We start from the raw sequence: 16,430 nt of genomic DNA on the forward strand, positions 1-16,430 counted from the left end.
TAATTTAGATTAAATTTAATAGTCTGTCCTGTGTACATTTTAAAAATTTTTTTGCAAGGAATCATTAGCCAGCACACCCCTAGCTATATTATAACCTCAACCATATGATTGCAACTGTCTTCCTAAAGAATCAAGCCTGCACCAGGAAGATTTTATAAATAAATCAAATTGTATTAAGCAAAGTATCTCTTTAGAGAGGCTATCCAATTTTTCAAAAACCAAAAAAGTAATTGGTTAAATTTTCACTGAGATGAGTCTGGAGTTAACCATGTTAATTCCAGCTCATTAGGAATAGAATAAGTTGCAAATAGAATTCCAGTATATCCGGATGAAAAGTTAGTCCTTGGTGTCTGCAATTTGTGGTGGATTCTCTGTGTAATGCTTTGTGTTTATCATAGACGATGTAAATATTTGTTTAAAGGAATTGTTTGCTTATCTTGTTTCTGTCATTTATAAAACGGCAGCTGATTTGAGTAAAAAACAATAAAACAATGATGGATTTTGCTTTATTTTTAAAAACTGGGCCCTTTTTTGTGTGTCTCCAAAGTGAAAGAAAATAGAATTTTGTTTAAAGGGGCATTGTTCCTTTCTAACAAATAGAGGTAGCACAGCATAGTATTTACAAACCTGTGTTCAAATTTGATTTCCACTTCTTAGCCACCACAAAAAGAGCTGCTATAAATATTTTTTTACAAATAGGTCCTGGGTGGCTAGGTGGCACAGTGGATAAAGCACCAGCCCTGGATTCAGGAGTACCTGAGTTCAAATCCGGCCTCAGACACTTAACATTTACTAGCTGTGTGACCCTGGGCAAGTCACTTAACCCCCATCGCCCCGAAAAACAAAAACAAACAAACAAACAAAACAAATAAGTCCTTTCCCCTTTTTTGGATGTCTTTGGGATATGAACCAAAGCAGTGGTATTGTGAGATTAAAGGGTATGCATAGTTTGATAGCCCTTTGGACATAGTTCCAAATTGCTCTCCAGAATGGCTGAATCAATTCACAACTCCATGAACAGTGGATTAGTGTCCCAATTTTCCCACATCCCCTCCAACATCCAACATTTTCCCTTTTTGTCGTATTAGCCATTCTGATAAGTGTGAGGGGGTACCTCAGAGTTCTTTTAATTTGCATTTCTCTGATCAATAGTGATTTAGAGAATTTGTTCATATGACTCTAGATAACTTTGATTTCTTTGTTTTAAAACTGCCTGTTTATGTCCTTTGAACATTTATCAATTGGGGAATGGCATGTATTCTTATAAATTTGTCTCAGTTCTCTATATGTTTAATAAATGAAGCCTTTATCAGAGATATTTTCTGCAAAAATTCTTTCCCAGTTTTCTGCTTTCCTTATAATTTTGGTTACACTGGTTTTGTTTGTACAAAAGCTCAAAAACATATTATTCATATTCAGAAATACAGAAAAAGCCTTTGAAAGTTACAGGATTTGTTTATGTCTAAAATGCTAAGGAATATTTTTAGAAGGGCATTAGCCCATAATCATTATTAGTAATGGAGAAACACTATAAACCTTCCTAGCAAATTCGAGGGGTTAGGACAATAAATACAGAGCTGGAAAAGACTTCAGAGGCTACCTGGTCAACTCCATCATTTTATAAATGAGGAAATGGAGGACCAGAGATGTTAAAAGACTTGAGGTCACATAAGCATCAGAGACAAGATTTAACCCAGTTCTTTAACTCCACAAGTCAATGCCTTATCCATTGTACCTTGGAGCCATAGCACCAGAAATAGTAGATCTAGCAATAAAACAAAAGAAAGAATTGAAGCAATAAACATCAGGTTTTTTTTTTAAAAAGAGGCAAAATTATTCCTATTTGCTGATGGCATACTTAGAAACCTTAGAGAATCAAGGAAGAAACTAACCCAATTTAGCAATTTAAACAGCTAGTGGGCTACATAATAAATCCACAAAATTATCCCAATTTCTGTATACTATGAGCAAAAACCAGAAGGAAAAATCTAAAAAGAAATACCACTTAAAACTATAAAATGCAGAAAATATATGAAAGCTAATTACAAAGACACATATTAAATGTTTATGTAATCATAACTTCAAAGCAGTCTCTACAAAAAAGGAAGACCTAAATAATTTAAAATATTTTCAATATGCCCACCAATATGATTTTGAAATGGTGCTCAGTAAATTAATCTACAGGGGCAGCTAGGTGGCGCAGTGGATAGAGCACTGGCCTTGGAGTCGGGAGTACCTGAGTTCAAATCCAGCCTCAAACACTTAACACTTACTAGCTGTGTGACCCTAGGCAAGTCACTTAACCCCAATTGCCTCACTAAAAAAAAAAAAAAAAAAAAATTAATCTACAGATTTAGTACTAAAAAAAAAATCAAACTACCCAGGAACTACTGTACAGGACTGCACAAAATAAGCATATACTTTATTTGGAGGAATGAAAAAGGTCAAGAATTTCAAGGGGAATTTTTTTTCATCATAATAGAGGGGGGAGGTCCCATATTACTCTCTATATTATGAAGTAGGAATTTGGGGCTGGTTAAAAAACAGACAAGTATATCAGTGAAATAAACCAGATCAGCAAGACCTAGAACCTAATGAACTCAGCAGCATCCATGTTTGATTAACTCAAGAACACAAACTACTGTGAGAGGGATGCTCGACTCACCAAGAACAACTGAGAAAACTTGAAACCAGTTAAGAGGAAAACAGGTTTTAACCAATATCTTGTGATGGATTCCACAATATATTCCAAATGAATACCCAGTCTGGTTACAAAAGGTCACATGATTTTAAAAATTCAAAACCACTCACAAGAGAGAGATGATTTTAAAGTAAACAATTTTAATTATATTAAATTTAAAAGCTTTTGAACAAATGAGTAAAACAGCTAGAATAAGAAATCAAGCACTAGGATAAAGAGGGGTGGGGGTGGGGAAATCTTTCATCCAAAAATGTATAGGGAACTGAAATGATTCTATATAAGACTGAGAGCCATTCCCCAATAAATAAGTTGTCAGAGGGACAGATAGGCGGCTTAGTGGATAAAGTGCCGGCCCTGGATTCAGGAAGACCTGAGTTCAAATCTGGCCTCAGACACTTGATACTTACTAGCTGTGTGACCCTGGGAAAGTAGCTTAACCCTCATTGCCCCACCAAAAAAAATTGCCAAAGGGTAAGAATAGTTTTGGGGTGAAAGTGGATGCTATCAACAACCATATAAAAATGTTCCAAATCATTAATAATAACAAATGAGAAATAAAACAACTGAGACAAAGCATCACATAGTGCATAGGGCAGTGGATTTGGTGTCTTAGAGATCTGAGTCCAAATCTTGCTTCAGGTACATACTAGCTGTGTGACTGGCCCTGTTACTTAATCTCTTTGTCCCTCAGTTTCCTCAACTGTAAAATGATAGGGTTGAACTTGATGACCCCTAAAGTCTCTTTCTGCTTAAAATCTATGGTTCTGTGATTTTGAACACATAAAATTGGCAAAGATGGCAAAAGACAGAAATAAATAATGTTAGTGGAAGAGAGGCATACTAATATACTAGTGGCAAAATTGTCATTGATTCAATGATACTAGAAATCAATTTGAAATTATGTAAAAATAAAAGCTATTAAGTTGTTCATAACATTTCTTATAGTGACCCCCTTTATACTGAAGGTCAACCAAAGTTTTCACTAAACATTATTTGTAGCAGAAAAAATTTGGAAATACATCACATTCCCCCAAATTAGAAATGTATGAATAAACTTGTGGTACTTAACATAATGTAATATTATTAAATAATACTGCAATGAATGTCCAAACACAACAGCCAATAATGGTTCCAGATGCTTGAAGTAAAAACATACTTTCTTCTTTTTTGCTAAGAAATAGTAAACTTTAAAAGCAAATGGTTACAAGGGCTATCAATCCCAATTGTTTATGAGATAGTTTTATTCTACTTTTATGGGAAATATGGTGTTTATAGAGAAGTGAATAAGATGTTAAAACAAAATGTGCATCAAAAAAAACTTTTTACAAGGAGACCAACCTAAGAACAAATGATAGAAACAATCAATAATTTCATTAAAGATAATGATACCAGGGATGGAACCAAAATGGCAGATTAGAGGCAGTCATGTAGCTAAGTTCTCTTAACACTCTCCACTGAACAACTTTAAAATGATGAAAAGCATAGCCAGGGGGCAGCTAGGTGGCACAGTGGATAAAGCACTGGCCCTGGATTCAGGGGGACCTGAGTTCAAATCCAGCCTCAGACACTTGACACTTACTAGCTGTGTGACCCTGGGCAAGTCACTTAACCCCCATTGCCCCACAAAAAAAAAAGGAAAGAAAGAAAGAGAAGCACAGCCAATAATGGGTCAGGGTAAGAGATTTTTTCAGTCCAAGGCAACTTAGGAGGTTAGTAGGAAAAGTCTATGAAACTAGGGTGGAGGCTGGAGCACATAAAGCAACACTAGCTGTGGACCTTGGAGGTAGCTGCAGCTTCAGAAGCTCTCAGAAAAAGTAGAGTGGTTGGAGAAAAGGTGAAAAGGAGATTATAGGAGGCCCTGAACTGATACTGGTTTAGGACTGGGTACTGTTTGGCAACTCCATTACCTATATGCAGTCCTGCGTCCCAATTCCAGGGAAGAGAGAGGTATTTGCTGTCTGTCACAAGGAAGCAGGGGCTCCAGTCACAGTTCCAGGACAGAGAGAAGTGCTAGCACTTGTAGCTACAGAGGAGCAGAGGCTCTTCCTGGGTAAAGATCAAAACTCAGACTAGGTGAGCAATGACTACGCCTCTGCCCAGATCACACCAACTCAGAAGCACCAAAAATGTGCAGACCCCCAAGAAGTAGCTCTGAAAACAGCAGCACAAAAAAGCTTGAAGCCTCGGTCAGTGCCTCCCCCCCCCAACAAAGCCAAGTCCCACTTTAACATAAAGTTCAGTTAAGATAGGGTGGGGAAAGTGAACAGACAACAATCCCCCCTCCAAAAAAAAGAACCTGACCATAAAAATATACTATAGTATCAGGAAATAACAAGACACAAACTTAGAAGACAACAGCATGAAAATAAGCTATAAGCAAAGCCTTAGAGGAAAAAAACTACAAATTGGATATAATCCCAACAAGAATTCCTTGAGGAGTTAAAGAAAGAGATAAGAGTGGTAGAGGAAAAACTGGAAGAAAAATGATAGTATTGCAAGAAAATTATTAAAAAAGAATTAACAGCTTTGTAAAAAGAGGCACAAAAAATACTAAAAAAATAAAACCTTAAGAAACAGAAGCGGCCAAATGGTTTTTTTTAAAAGGCACAAAAATTCATTGAAAAAAGAACTCTTTAAAAATAGAACTAGTCAAATGGAAAAATAAAAGATATATAAAAGCTCACTGAAGAAATAATTCCTTAAAAATCAGAACTGGACTAGTGAAAGATAATAATTAAGAAACAAAACAGAGTCAAAAGTAGAAGAAAATATGAAATATCTCACTGTAAAAACAACTGAGCTGGAAAATAGATCCAGGAGAGACTGCTGAAAAATTATTGGACTACCTAAAAACTGTGATCAAAAAAGAGTCTAGACATTTCTCTTTCAAAAAATTGTAGGGCAACTAGGTGGTGCAGTAGATAAAGCACCAGCTCTGGATTCAGGAGGCTCTGAGTTCAAATCCAGCCTTAGGCACTTGACACTTACTAGCTGTGTGACCTTGGGCAAGTCACTTAACCCTCATTGCCCTGCCCAAAATAAAAATATATATATAAAGGAAAACTGTCCCAATACCCTAGACCCAGAGGGTAAAATAGAAATTGAAAGAATAGACCAATCACCTCCTGAAAGAAATCCCACAATGAAAACTCCCAGGAATATTAAAGCCAAATTCCAGCACTCTCAGATCAAGGAGAAAACATTTCAAGCAGCCAAAAAGGAAATCATTCAAATATCATGGAGCCACAGTCAAGGACTGCACAAGATTTAGCAGCTTTCACATTAAAGGAATGGAGGGCTTGGGATATATCCCAGAAGGCAAAGCAGCCAGGATTACAACCAAGAATAACCTGCCAGACAAAACTTAATATAATCCTTCAGGGGAAAAGATGGACATTTAATGAAATAAGGTTAAACTGTTTGCATTCTTACATGGGAAGATGAGACATAAGTCCTCAAAACCTTAATATCATTAGAGCAGTTAGGAGGAGTCTACCTAGACAGAGAACATAAGTATGAGTTGATTACATTGGGATGATCTCCAAAAAAAAGTGCTGAGAAATATGGATGCATTGGGAGAAGGGGAAAGGGAGAGGAAGAATAGGGGAAATTATCTTACATAAAAAAGACACTCAAAGAAGAGCTTTTACAGTGGAGGACAAAATGGAGAGGGGTGGTAGATAATACTTGAACTTCACTCTCACTGGAATGGTTCAAAGAGGGAAGAATGTGTGTATATACACACATACACACATACATATACATATGTACATGTATACACATACACTCACTTGTCTACAGAAATTTATCTAACCTAACAGGGAAGTTGGAGGGAAAGAGGATAGAAAGACGGAGAGTGATAAAAGGGAGGGCAAATTAAAGCAGGCAGTAGTCAGAAGCAAAACAGACTTTTGAGGACAGACATGATAAAAAGAGAGAGAGAGGAAGATAAGGAGAAGAAAATAGGATGGCGGGAAAAGGGAAATATATAATTAGTAATCATAACTGAATGTGAATGGGATGAGCTCACCCATAAAACAGAGACAGATAACAGAATGAATTAGAAACCAGAATCCAACAATATGTTGTTTACAGGAAACACACTTGAAACAGAGAGATAAACACAAAGTTACAATAAGGTGCTGGAACAGAATCTGTTATGCCTCAGCTGAAGTAAAAAAGGCAAGGGTAGCAATCATGATCTCAGACAAAGTAGAAATAGAAATAGGCCTAATTTAAAAAGATAAGAAGGAAAACTACATCTTGCTAAAAGGAACCATAGATAATGAAATAATATACACACATATATAGACGTATATAGACATATATGTATATAGACATATAGGCATACACACATATGTGTGTATATATATATACATATACATATATACATATATATATATATATATATAAAACCAAACATGCACCAAATGGCATAGCTTCTGAATTCTTAAAGGAAAAGTTAAATGAGATACAGAAGGAAATATATAGTAAAATTATACTAGTGGGGGACCTCAACTTTTCCCTCTCAGATCTAGATAAGTCTAACCATAAAGTAAATAAGAAAGTAGTTGAGATGAATAGAATTTTGGAAAAGTTAGATATGATAGGTCTCTGAAAGAAAAATGAATGAGAATAGATAAAAGCATACCTTTCTCTCAGTACAAGGCATTTTTACAAAAATTGACCATGTATTAAGGTATAAACACCTCACAATCAAATGCAGAAAAGCAGAAATATTAAGTGCACCACTTTCAGACCTTAATGCAATAGAACGATAATGGTTTGTGGAGGCATACATTAAAAATTAATTGGAAACAAAATAATCTAATCCTAGAGAATGAGTGGGTCAAAAAATAAATTTTAGAAACAATCACTAATTTCATTAGAGAGAATGACAACAATGAGACAACATACAAAAATATATGGGATGCAGCCAAAGCAGTACCTAGGGGAAAAACTTATATCTCTAAACACATACATCAATAAAAGAGAGAAAGAGAAGATCAATGAATTGGGCATGCACCTTTAAAAAAACTAGAAAAAGAACAAATTATAAATATCCAGTTAAACGACAAAGTGGTGGGGCAGCTAGATGGCGCAGTGGTAAAGCACCCGCCCTGGATTCAGGAGTACCTGAGTTCAAATCCGGCCTCAGACACTTGACACTTACTAGCTGTGTGACCCTGAGCAAGTCATTTAACCCTCCTTGCCCCACCAAAAAAACAAAAAACAAAAAACAACCCACAAACAATAAAGTGGAAATCCTAAAAATGAAGAGGGATTAATAAAATAGAAAATAAAAAAATCATTGAACTAAAAATAACAAGAACAACAAGAACCATATGATTTTATCAATAGAGTAGAAAAAGCTTTGGACAAAATACAACATCAATTCCTATTATAAAGATTAGAAAACATAGGAATCAATGGAGCCTTTCTTAAAATAAATAGTATCTATCTAAAACCAAGAGCAAGTATCTGAAATGGGAATAAGGTAGAAGACTTCTCAATAAGATGGGGGGATGAAGTAAAGATTCCATTATCACCACTATTATCCAATACTATATTATAAATACTAACTATAACAATAAACTAAGAAAAAGACATTGAAGCAATAAAAATAAGCAATGGGGAAACAAAACTATCACTCTGTAGATGATATAATGGTGTACTTAGAGAACCCTATAAAATCAACTTACAAAACTAGTTGAAACAATTAACAACTTTAGCATAGTTGCAGGATATTTTCAAAAACACATAAATTATCAGCATTTCTATATATAACCAACAAAATCCAGCAGGAACAAATAGACAGAGAAATTCCATTTAAAATAACTGCAGACATTATAAAAAACCTGGGAGTGTCTTTGCTAAGGCAAGCCCAGTGACTATACAAACACAATTACAAAACACTTTTCACACAAATAAAGATAGATCTAAACAGTTAGGGGGGGTAGGCTGAGCTCTTATAATAAAAATCATATACCTAAATTAATGTATTTATTCAGTGCCATACAAATCAAACTACCAAAGAACTGTTTTATAGAGCTAGAAAAATAACAAAATTCATCTGGAATAACAAAAGATCAGGACTTTTAAGGAAATCAATGAAAAAATGTTAAGGAAGGCGGTCTATCAGTACCATTTTTCAAACTATATTACAAAGTGGTAATCGTAAAAACCTGGTATTGGCAAAGGAATAGAGTGGTGGCTCAATGGTATACAATATGCAGTAGTAAATGACCACATTAATCTATTATTTGATAAACCTAAAGATCCAAGCTGTGGGGGCAAAAACTCACTATTTGACAAAAAATTGACAGTTAAATTGGAGAAGAGTCTGGCAGTAACTAAGTAAAGACCAACATCTCACACCATATACTAAGATAAGGTCAAAAGACATAAAAGAAAGGAAAGGGGCAGCTAGGTGGCGCAGTGGATAGAGGACTGACCCTGGAGTCAGGAGTACCTGAGTTCAAATCCAGCCTCAGACACTTGACACTTACTAGCTGTGTGACCCTGGGCAAGTCACTTAACCCTCACTGCCCCAGAAAAAAAAAGTCACCAATTTGGAAAATAATATCAGAAGAAATGTTTCAACTGTGCTTCAGCGTGGATAACTGGCTTTTAAAAGCTCTGGCATTTCTTCTCAAGAGTCATTCTATGTAAGCAAAACTTTTCAAGGTAGGGCGGGGTGTGCCTGCTGTTATTGGAGAGCAGAAAGTGCAAACCTCCCATAAGCCAACAGGCAAAGGGAGAAATAGGAAATAAGAAGAGGCTCTATTGGGTATCCAATAACACTACTAAGACATTTGAGATCGCAGTTTTCAAGATGTAAATTATGCTAATTTTTAAGAGCACATAAGACAGTCATTGGATGGACACTGTAAGGAAGGATTTCTGGAAAGATGCCAGGCCTGAGAGTCAGCAAAGCTGAGTTCAAATTCTGGCTCCCTACACTTAACATCAAGAGTTACCAACTGCTTTCTTCACAGGGATCCTATAAGGTAGGCTGTTAGGTGGTTCAGTAGATTGAGCACTAGACCTGGAGTCAAGAAGACCTGAGTTCAGATCTAGCCTCAGGCCCACACTAGCTGTGTGACCCTGGACAAGTCACTTAACCTCTGTTTGTCTTAATCTACTGGACAAGGAAATGGCTAACCACTCCAGTATTTTTGCCAAGAAAACCCATATGGGATCACAAAGAGTCAGACATGACTGAACAAATGAACAATATTGTGATATTGCTATGACTCTTTTAGTTGTGATAAACCCTTTCCTCAAAACCATCCTGTGCAAGTATTATTTGCATATTATCTAAGTGCATTTACTGTTATAAGTATTATTATTACCATTTTAGATGGGGAAACTGAGGCTGTAAAAGAGTGCACTTTACCTGTAAGAGGACACAGAATCATAGACTTAGAGCTATAAGGGATAGAAACTATGACATCTAACTCCCTTATTTTATAGATGAGGAAACTGAGGCTGAAAGTGGTCACCTATGGAAATGAAGATTAAACATCTGAGGCAGGGTTTGAACCCAAGCCTCTTGACCCCAAATCCACCTCCCAATCTACTGTGTCACAATAACATAAGCTGAAAACCTGCCTTATTAGCGTCTGGGTGTCTGAACAAGTCACTTAATATCCTCATCTGTAAAATGGGCATATATTATGCCTTGAACTCTAGACTTCACTGGGCTGTTGTGAGGAAAGAAAGCACTTTATGAGGCTTAAAGTGCAATGTGAATTAGTATTAGCTATTTCGTTTTCTTCATCTCTTTCAGTGGGATTCAGAGAGGAGCAGCCCCAGGGTCACTTGCTATCCTGCTATTATTCCTTGATATTCAGTATTCTATAAACTATTACACAGGAGAATTTAAAAAACTTTTAAAATATTTGAATAAATATAATAAGTATTTTAATAAGTTTGGAAAATATAATAACATTTATATTTAAATAAAAGTATTGAGTTGAGAGGTCATCTTTTGTAACACTATCCCAGTGGGGTAGAGAATGCTGATTGTCATGATCCAGATGAGCTGAAAGGACGGTTTTCTCAGCCTCTAGCTTCAAAGATGTCTGACCCAGGCTTCATGGCCACAAACGGGCTCCTGGACCAGGAAACTCAAGACTCACTCTCAATGAGTGAGTCTTTTAGGGCTCAAAGTATCAGGATGGTATAGCAGTCTTCTCAAGAGGCCCTTACAGAATATAATGGCATGATAGTATTTTTCATTTTTCATTTTTTAATTTTTAATTTTTTTTGTTAATTTTTTGTTAATTTTTAATTTTTTTTTTGCAGGTCAATGGGGGTTAAGTGACTTGGCCAGGGTCACATGGCTAGTAAGTGTCAAGTGTCTGGGGCTAGATTTGAACTCAGGTCCTCCTGAATCCAGGGCTGGTGCTTTATCCACTGCGCCACCTAGCTGCCCCTGATAGTTAGTATTTACATAGCACTCAAAGGTTTTCAAAGGCTTTACAAATATTATCTTATTTGAGCCTCACAATGATCCTGAGAGGTAGGTGCTATTATTATTATTCCCGTTTTACACATGGGGAAAGTAAGGCAAACAGAAATCAAGTGACTTACTCAGCGTTACACAGCTAAAAAGAGTTTCAGGTTGGATTCAAACCCCAGACTTTTTGACTCCAAGATCAGTCCTGTACCATACCACCATCCCTCTCCCCGACAGATAATTATTTTGGAATCACCAATGCTATCATAAAATTTGAGGAGAAGCGCAATTGTTAGAATACTTTTTTTTTCAAAGACAAGTGTGATGCTATAAATTGCTTCTTTAGAAGGGTAAAGTTAATACTAATGAAACAATGTCAAGGAAGTAGGAGAAAGGTGTAAAGTTTCCTTAGAAGAGTAAACCTTAAGCTTGAAACATCATGCCTTATAAAAATAGAAACAAAGTATGCCAGGCGACACTTGGTAGTTTGTTTTGATGGCTTTTAAATTAGTGGGGATACAGTCGAAATTACATGTGTGGATGTTAGTAACACATTTGAATCCGTGTTTGAAAATGTTACTGGTAGAATTCAACTAGGCTTGGAATACAAGCACTGTCACACAGATTGAAATCTGCGTAAATGACTGAAAATTCGAACTAGTGAAGTATTGCATTTGGCTGGGAGGATCTAGCAAACCTTCAATTACCTAAAGCAGAAGACTAAGGGGCAGCTAGGTGGCACAGTGGATAAAGCACCAGCCCTGGATTCAGGAGGACCTGAGTTCAAATCCAGCCTCAGACACTTGACACTTACTAGCTGTGTGACCCTGAGCAAGTCACTTAACCTTCATTGCCCCACCAAAAATAAAAATAAAAAAAATAAAGTGAAAGACTGGAATACCTGGAATTCTGACTGTAAAACCAGAACTAGTGTTGCGCTTCCATTGATTGAAGACCTTAGAGCATTCAAAGGCTATTTTCACAGTGTTCTTGTATAAATTGTTCTGCTGATTCTGCTCATTTCATTCTTCTCCATCTTAAACATGTTGAAAATTGTTCATTTTCACAATACTGACATTTCAGTATAAACACTTCTCTTGGTTTGACTCACTTCACTCTGTATCAGTTCGTATAAGCTTTTCCATGTCTCTTTGAAATCATCTGTTTCTTCATTTCTTATAGCCCAATAGGAATACATTGTAGCCATAGACTATAATTTGGCCAATTCTCTAAACCAAATCAATATATAATTTAATACTTGCTGATGGCAATGTGAAAAATACTGCAGGGGATAACTAGTTTTTAAAAAATTATACATATAGATATAGATGTTGGAGAACATGCCTCACGGCTAAGATATGAGAGAGGTCAAAAGTATTTAGTGTCACTAATTGTTGTTGTTGTTCATCCTACCTTCTCAAAGAGGATTAAACTAGAAAGCACAATCCGTGGCAAGTGATAAGTATCACAACTGTTAAGGGCTAAAATTCTAGCTAAACTGTTTAAAATATCTAATGAGTGGTCGCCAATAAATTATAAACTTTAGCAAGAGTTAGACTTTTAAGCATTTATTAAGGAGAATAAGAATTTGATAAAGAGAGAGAAAAAGGCCTAGATTCCTATCTATTAAAGGGAGAGCACATTTCTAGCTCCCTTCTCCGCCAGCGTCCTCAGGAAAGAGAGCGCGAGACTGAGCGCCAGTCTCTTCCTTCCTCCTCCCACTCGTCCGCGTCACTTCCTGATGCCTGGTCTTGCCCTCAAAGACCTTCGCTTCATGGGCAGAACTCCTCTACAGTAAGTATCCAGCAGGTGGCGTTATTCCAATCGTTACAGTCCCCCCTGTTGTTCCTCAAGAAACAAAATGTTTCCTTGACGGAACAGTAAAAACAATATGATAACTATTGCTGAATAACAATATAGAAAAGGAAGAGAGGAAAGTTTTGTTCAGAGGGGCGATTTTTTTTGTCCTCATGAACCGACGCTTTGACATTAGTCTTGCAAAGGGAGGGCCTCTGCAGAGAATACATGTTACAGATGGTGTATATTATAACAGAAAGAGAAAAAAACCAACAAAAAGAACAAATCAAAACTGTTCATTTAAAGTCTCTGAAAGTCTTTTCTCAGATGTCCTCTAGGTGTAGTCGTGGAATGGAAGTCTTTTCAGGGGTTGATGTGTGGATGCTGGTAATCAGCCAGGAAAATTTCCTGCAAAATTGAGCTTAACACAACTTTAAAATAGCTTTGTCAATAATCAAATCAAACAATGAAAGTTCTCAAAAACATGTCTAAGGGAATTCAGAATCTTAGTTGTTACACATGAAACATATAATAAAACAAAAATTAAAACATTCTTTAAAATTATAATATTACTATAGTCCCCCCTTATGGAGGGTAATTGAGAAGACAATTGCTGCAATATTAATTAATAAAAATAATTTTTATCTTTGTTTTATCACTTTTTGCATCATCTGCCTAATTATCCTCATGCCATTATGAGAAATTAAAAAATCTAATATAATTGGTAACAGGTGTCAAGGCCAAATTCAACACTGTATTTATCATGACACCTGAGATAATTATGGGGGTTACCATAAAAGAACAGAGAAATGATGGGATATGAGCATTCCCACACTTGAGCAATATGTACTGCCCATACAGTATGCCAGGCTTAAAATAGGTGGATGGAATATATGTCCATGCCACCGAACATATTGGAAGAAACTGAGTCAGACTTAATCAGATGCATGGGATTGAGATGTCCATGGCATCAGGCATATAGGAGGGAGCATAGAAGCCAGGTGTAGAAGTGAGATGGGTGGGATGAATACTTCCAGCCATCTGTACAATATTGTGGGGAAAAATAAAATAAAATATTAAACCAAGAGAATCCAACCTCAACATTTGTCAAAAGCCGTTCTCTCAGCCATACCTTGACTTCATGCATGTCTCCCCTCATGTGACAGTTCAGTGTCTGCTCTTGCATGTATTCCTCTTGTGATTGGATGGCACCTTGGCCAACTGGCATCTGATAACTCAGAATAAAGGCAATTAATGTCTTAAATGATAAGTTCCCATAATCCAAGTCTCATATGGATTTAAAAATTGAGGATAATAAATGATTGCAAAAAATGTGAATACATCTTGACTTGACACAATATATATTTATGCAACAATTTCAAATAATACCCCTTTTTTTTTACTTAGTATACAATCACTTTTGTGAAAAATCAGAACATATTTAAATACAAGTTAAAGCACAACACAATCCTAAAGAAAACTTTTTTTGAAAAAAAAAAAAACTTTTACAAACATTCCCCTCTTTTTTTAAAAATATGCTTATCAAAAATAATACTTCTAGAATCAATTTACACTTGCCATGGCAACCAATTTGCCAAGGAAATACTTTAAAGAGTTTGATCAAATAATCAGTTGAGAAAAAATAACAAAAACAAACAACTCAGAATATGGGAGCACAATACTCCTAGAATTAACATTGTATTATGAAATCAAAACCATCTTGCAATGTTTCAAAATTAGAGAGATGAATAAATAGAAAAAAAATACACACAGAACAATAAAAGACAATGAAATTCAAACTAGGGAAATCTAAATGAATATGAACTTAATAAGAGTATTATAAAATATAAACTTGATCACATGACTAAAAAGCTTTTACAAATATTCTCCTTGTTTTAAAAACTAAGTATAAAATACAATCTCAAAAGCATGAAAATCTCTATAAAAATAAACCCATACCATTAATTTCAAAATGTAGATGTAATAGCATAGAAATCCTATGTAACCTCTGAACTGACATTAATAATCTGAGTGAATTCAGAACACTTTTGATTCCGATATCTAAAATCCCCAACACTCATATCAATACCTTGCTGCTTACTTCTACATTTCTGTACAATATATACCCTTCCATGGCAAAAGAAGCGGAGTCTTGAACTATGGTGATGATTGTCATTCTTATTCAGCTTAAGTTTTTCTTCTTTAACCCCTCTATATTGTCTGTCGGGCTTTTCACCATACAAATGCTTTATAAGATTACTAATTAAAGACAAAAGCAGGTTAGCAAAATTATGAACAAAACAAGCATATCTGGAATTTAAAGGGCTTTCTAAGGTTGTCTCAGAAGCACAGCCAGGCTGGGGAAGGGCTGAGCCTGAAGCTGCAAATGTAGTTAGAGAAAGTTGCGCATGAGCATTAGATCTCTGGACTTCCCAGGCCCGGGAAGCAATGGGCTTGGCCATGGGAGGAGTAGAGGGTGGGGTCTGGAGAGGAGGGGAGGGACCAGAGCAATTTGAATCAGACTTGATTTTGAACTCAGGCCTGGATTCCTCTTCCCCCACTTTGCCTCCAGGTGCTAGGGGATTAAAAGCTTCTAGAGGGTGGGTCATTGCCTCCAGGCATGCAAAATTAGAGCAACAATTACTGTTAGAACTGGGAAAAGCTGCAGGAATCTCTTCAGGTTTCTCTGAAAAAGCATGGTTGGGAGAGGGAGAGATATTTCCTTGTGTGAGTAAGTTGCTGGCTCTTCTAACAAAAATAAAAAGAAAAATAGAAAATCCACAAAAACAAAGCATTAACATGATCTTATCTCCCATTTGTCTGGTTAAACAGACTAAAATCAAAAATAGGATAATTAGGGAGTTTAAAAGGTCCATTTGAAAAAATTTAAAGGGAAAACACCAGGCAATTCAGCAGTACTTAAGATTTAAAGGGTTAGGGTAGGGAAAATTTCTTACCCAACCGGAAGATCAGAAGTGAGGTTCAGCTTTCCTCTTCGTGGTCAGCCATCTGTTAAGGGCTAAAATTCTAGCTAAACTGTTTAAAATATCTAATGAGTGGTCGCCAATAAATTATAAACTTTAGCAAGAGTTAGACTTTTAAGCATTTATTAAGGAGAATAAGAATTTGATAAAGAGAGAGAAAAAGGCCTAGATTCCTATCTATTAAAGGGAGAGCACATTTCTAGCTCCCTTCTCCGCCAGCGTCCTCAGGAAAGAGAGCGCGAGACTGAGCGCCAGTCTCTTCCTTCCTCCTCCCACTCGTCCGCGTCACTTCCTGATGCCTGGTCTTGCCCTCAAAGACCTTCGCTTCATGGGCAGAACTCCTCTACAGTAAGTATCCAGCAGGTGGCGTTATTCCAATCGTTACACAACCATAAAAATAAAATTGACTACATATTAAAAGACAGGAAATAAATGGTTATCAATATGGAAGCCATTTCAGGAACATGGGTCTGTGTAGTGAGAT

Source organism: Dromiciops gliroides, chromosome 2 (genome assembly GCF_019393635.1).
Source record: "Dromiciops gliroides isolate mDroGli1 chromosome 2, mDroGli1.pri, whole genome shotgun sequence".
NCBI lineage: Eukaryota > Metazoa > Chordata > Mammalia > Microbiotheria > Microbiotheriidae > Dromiciops > Dromiciops gliroides.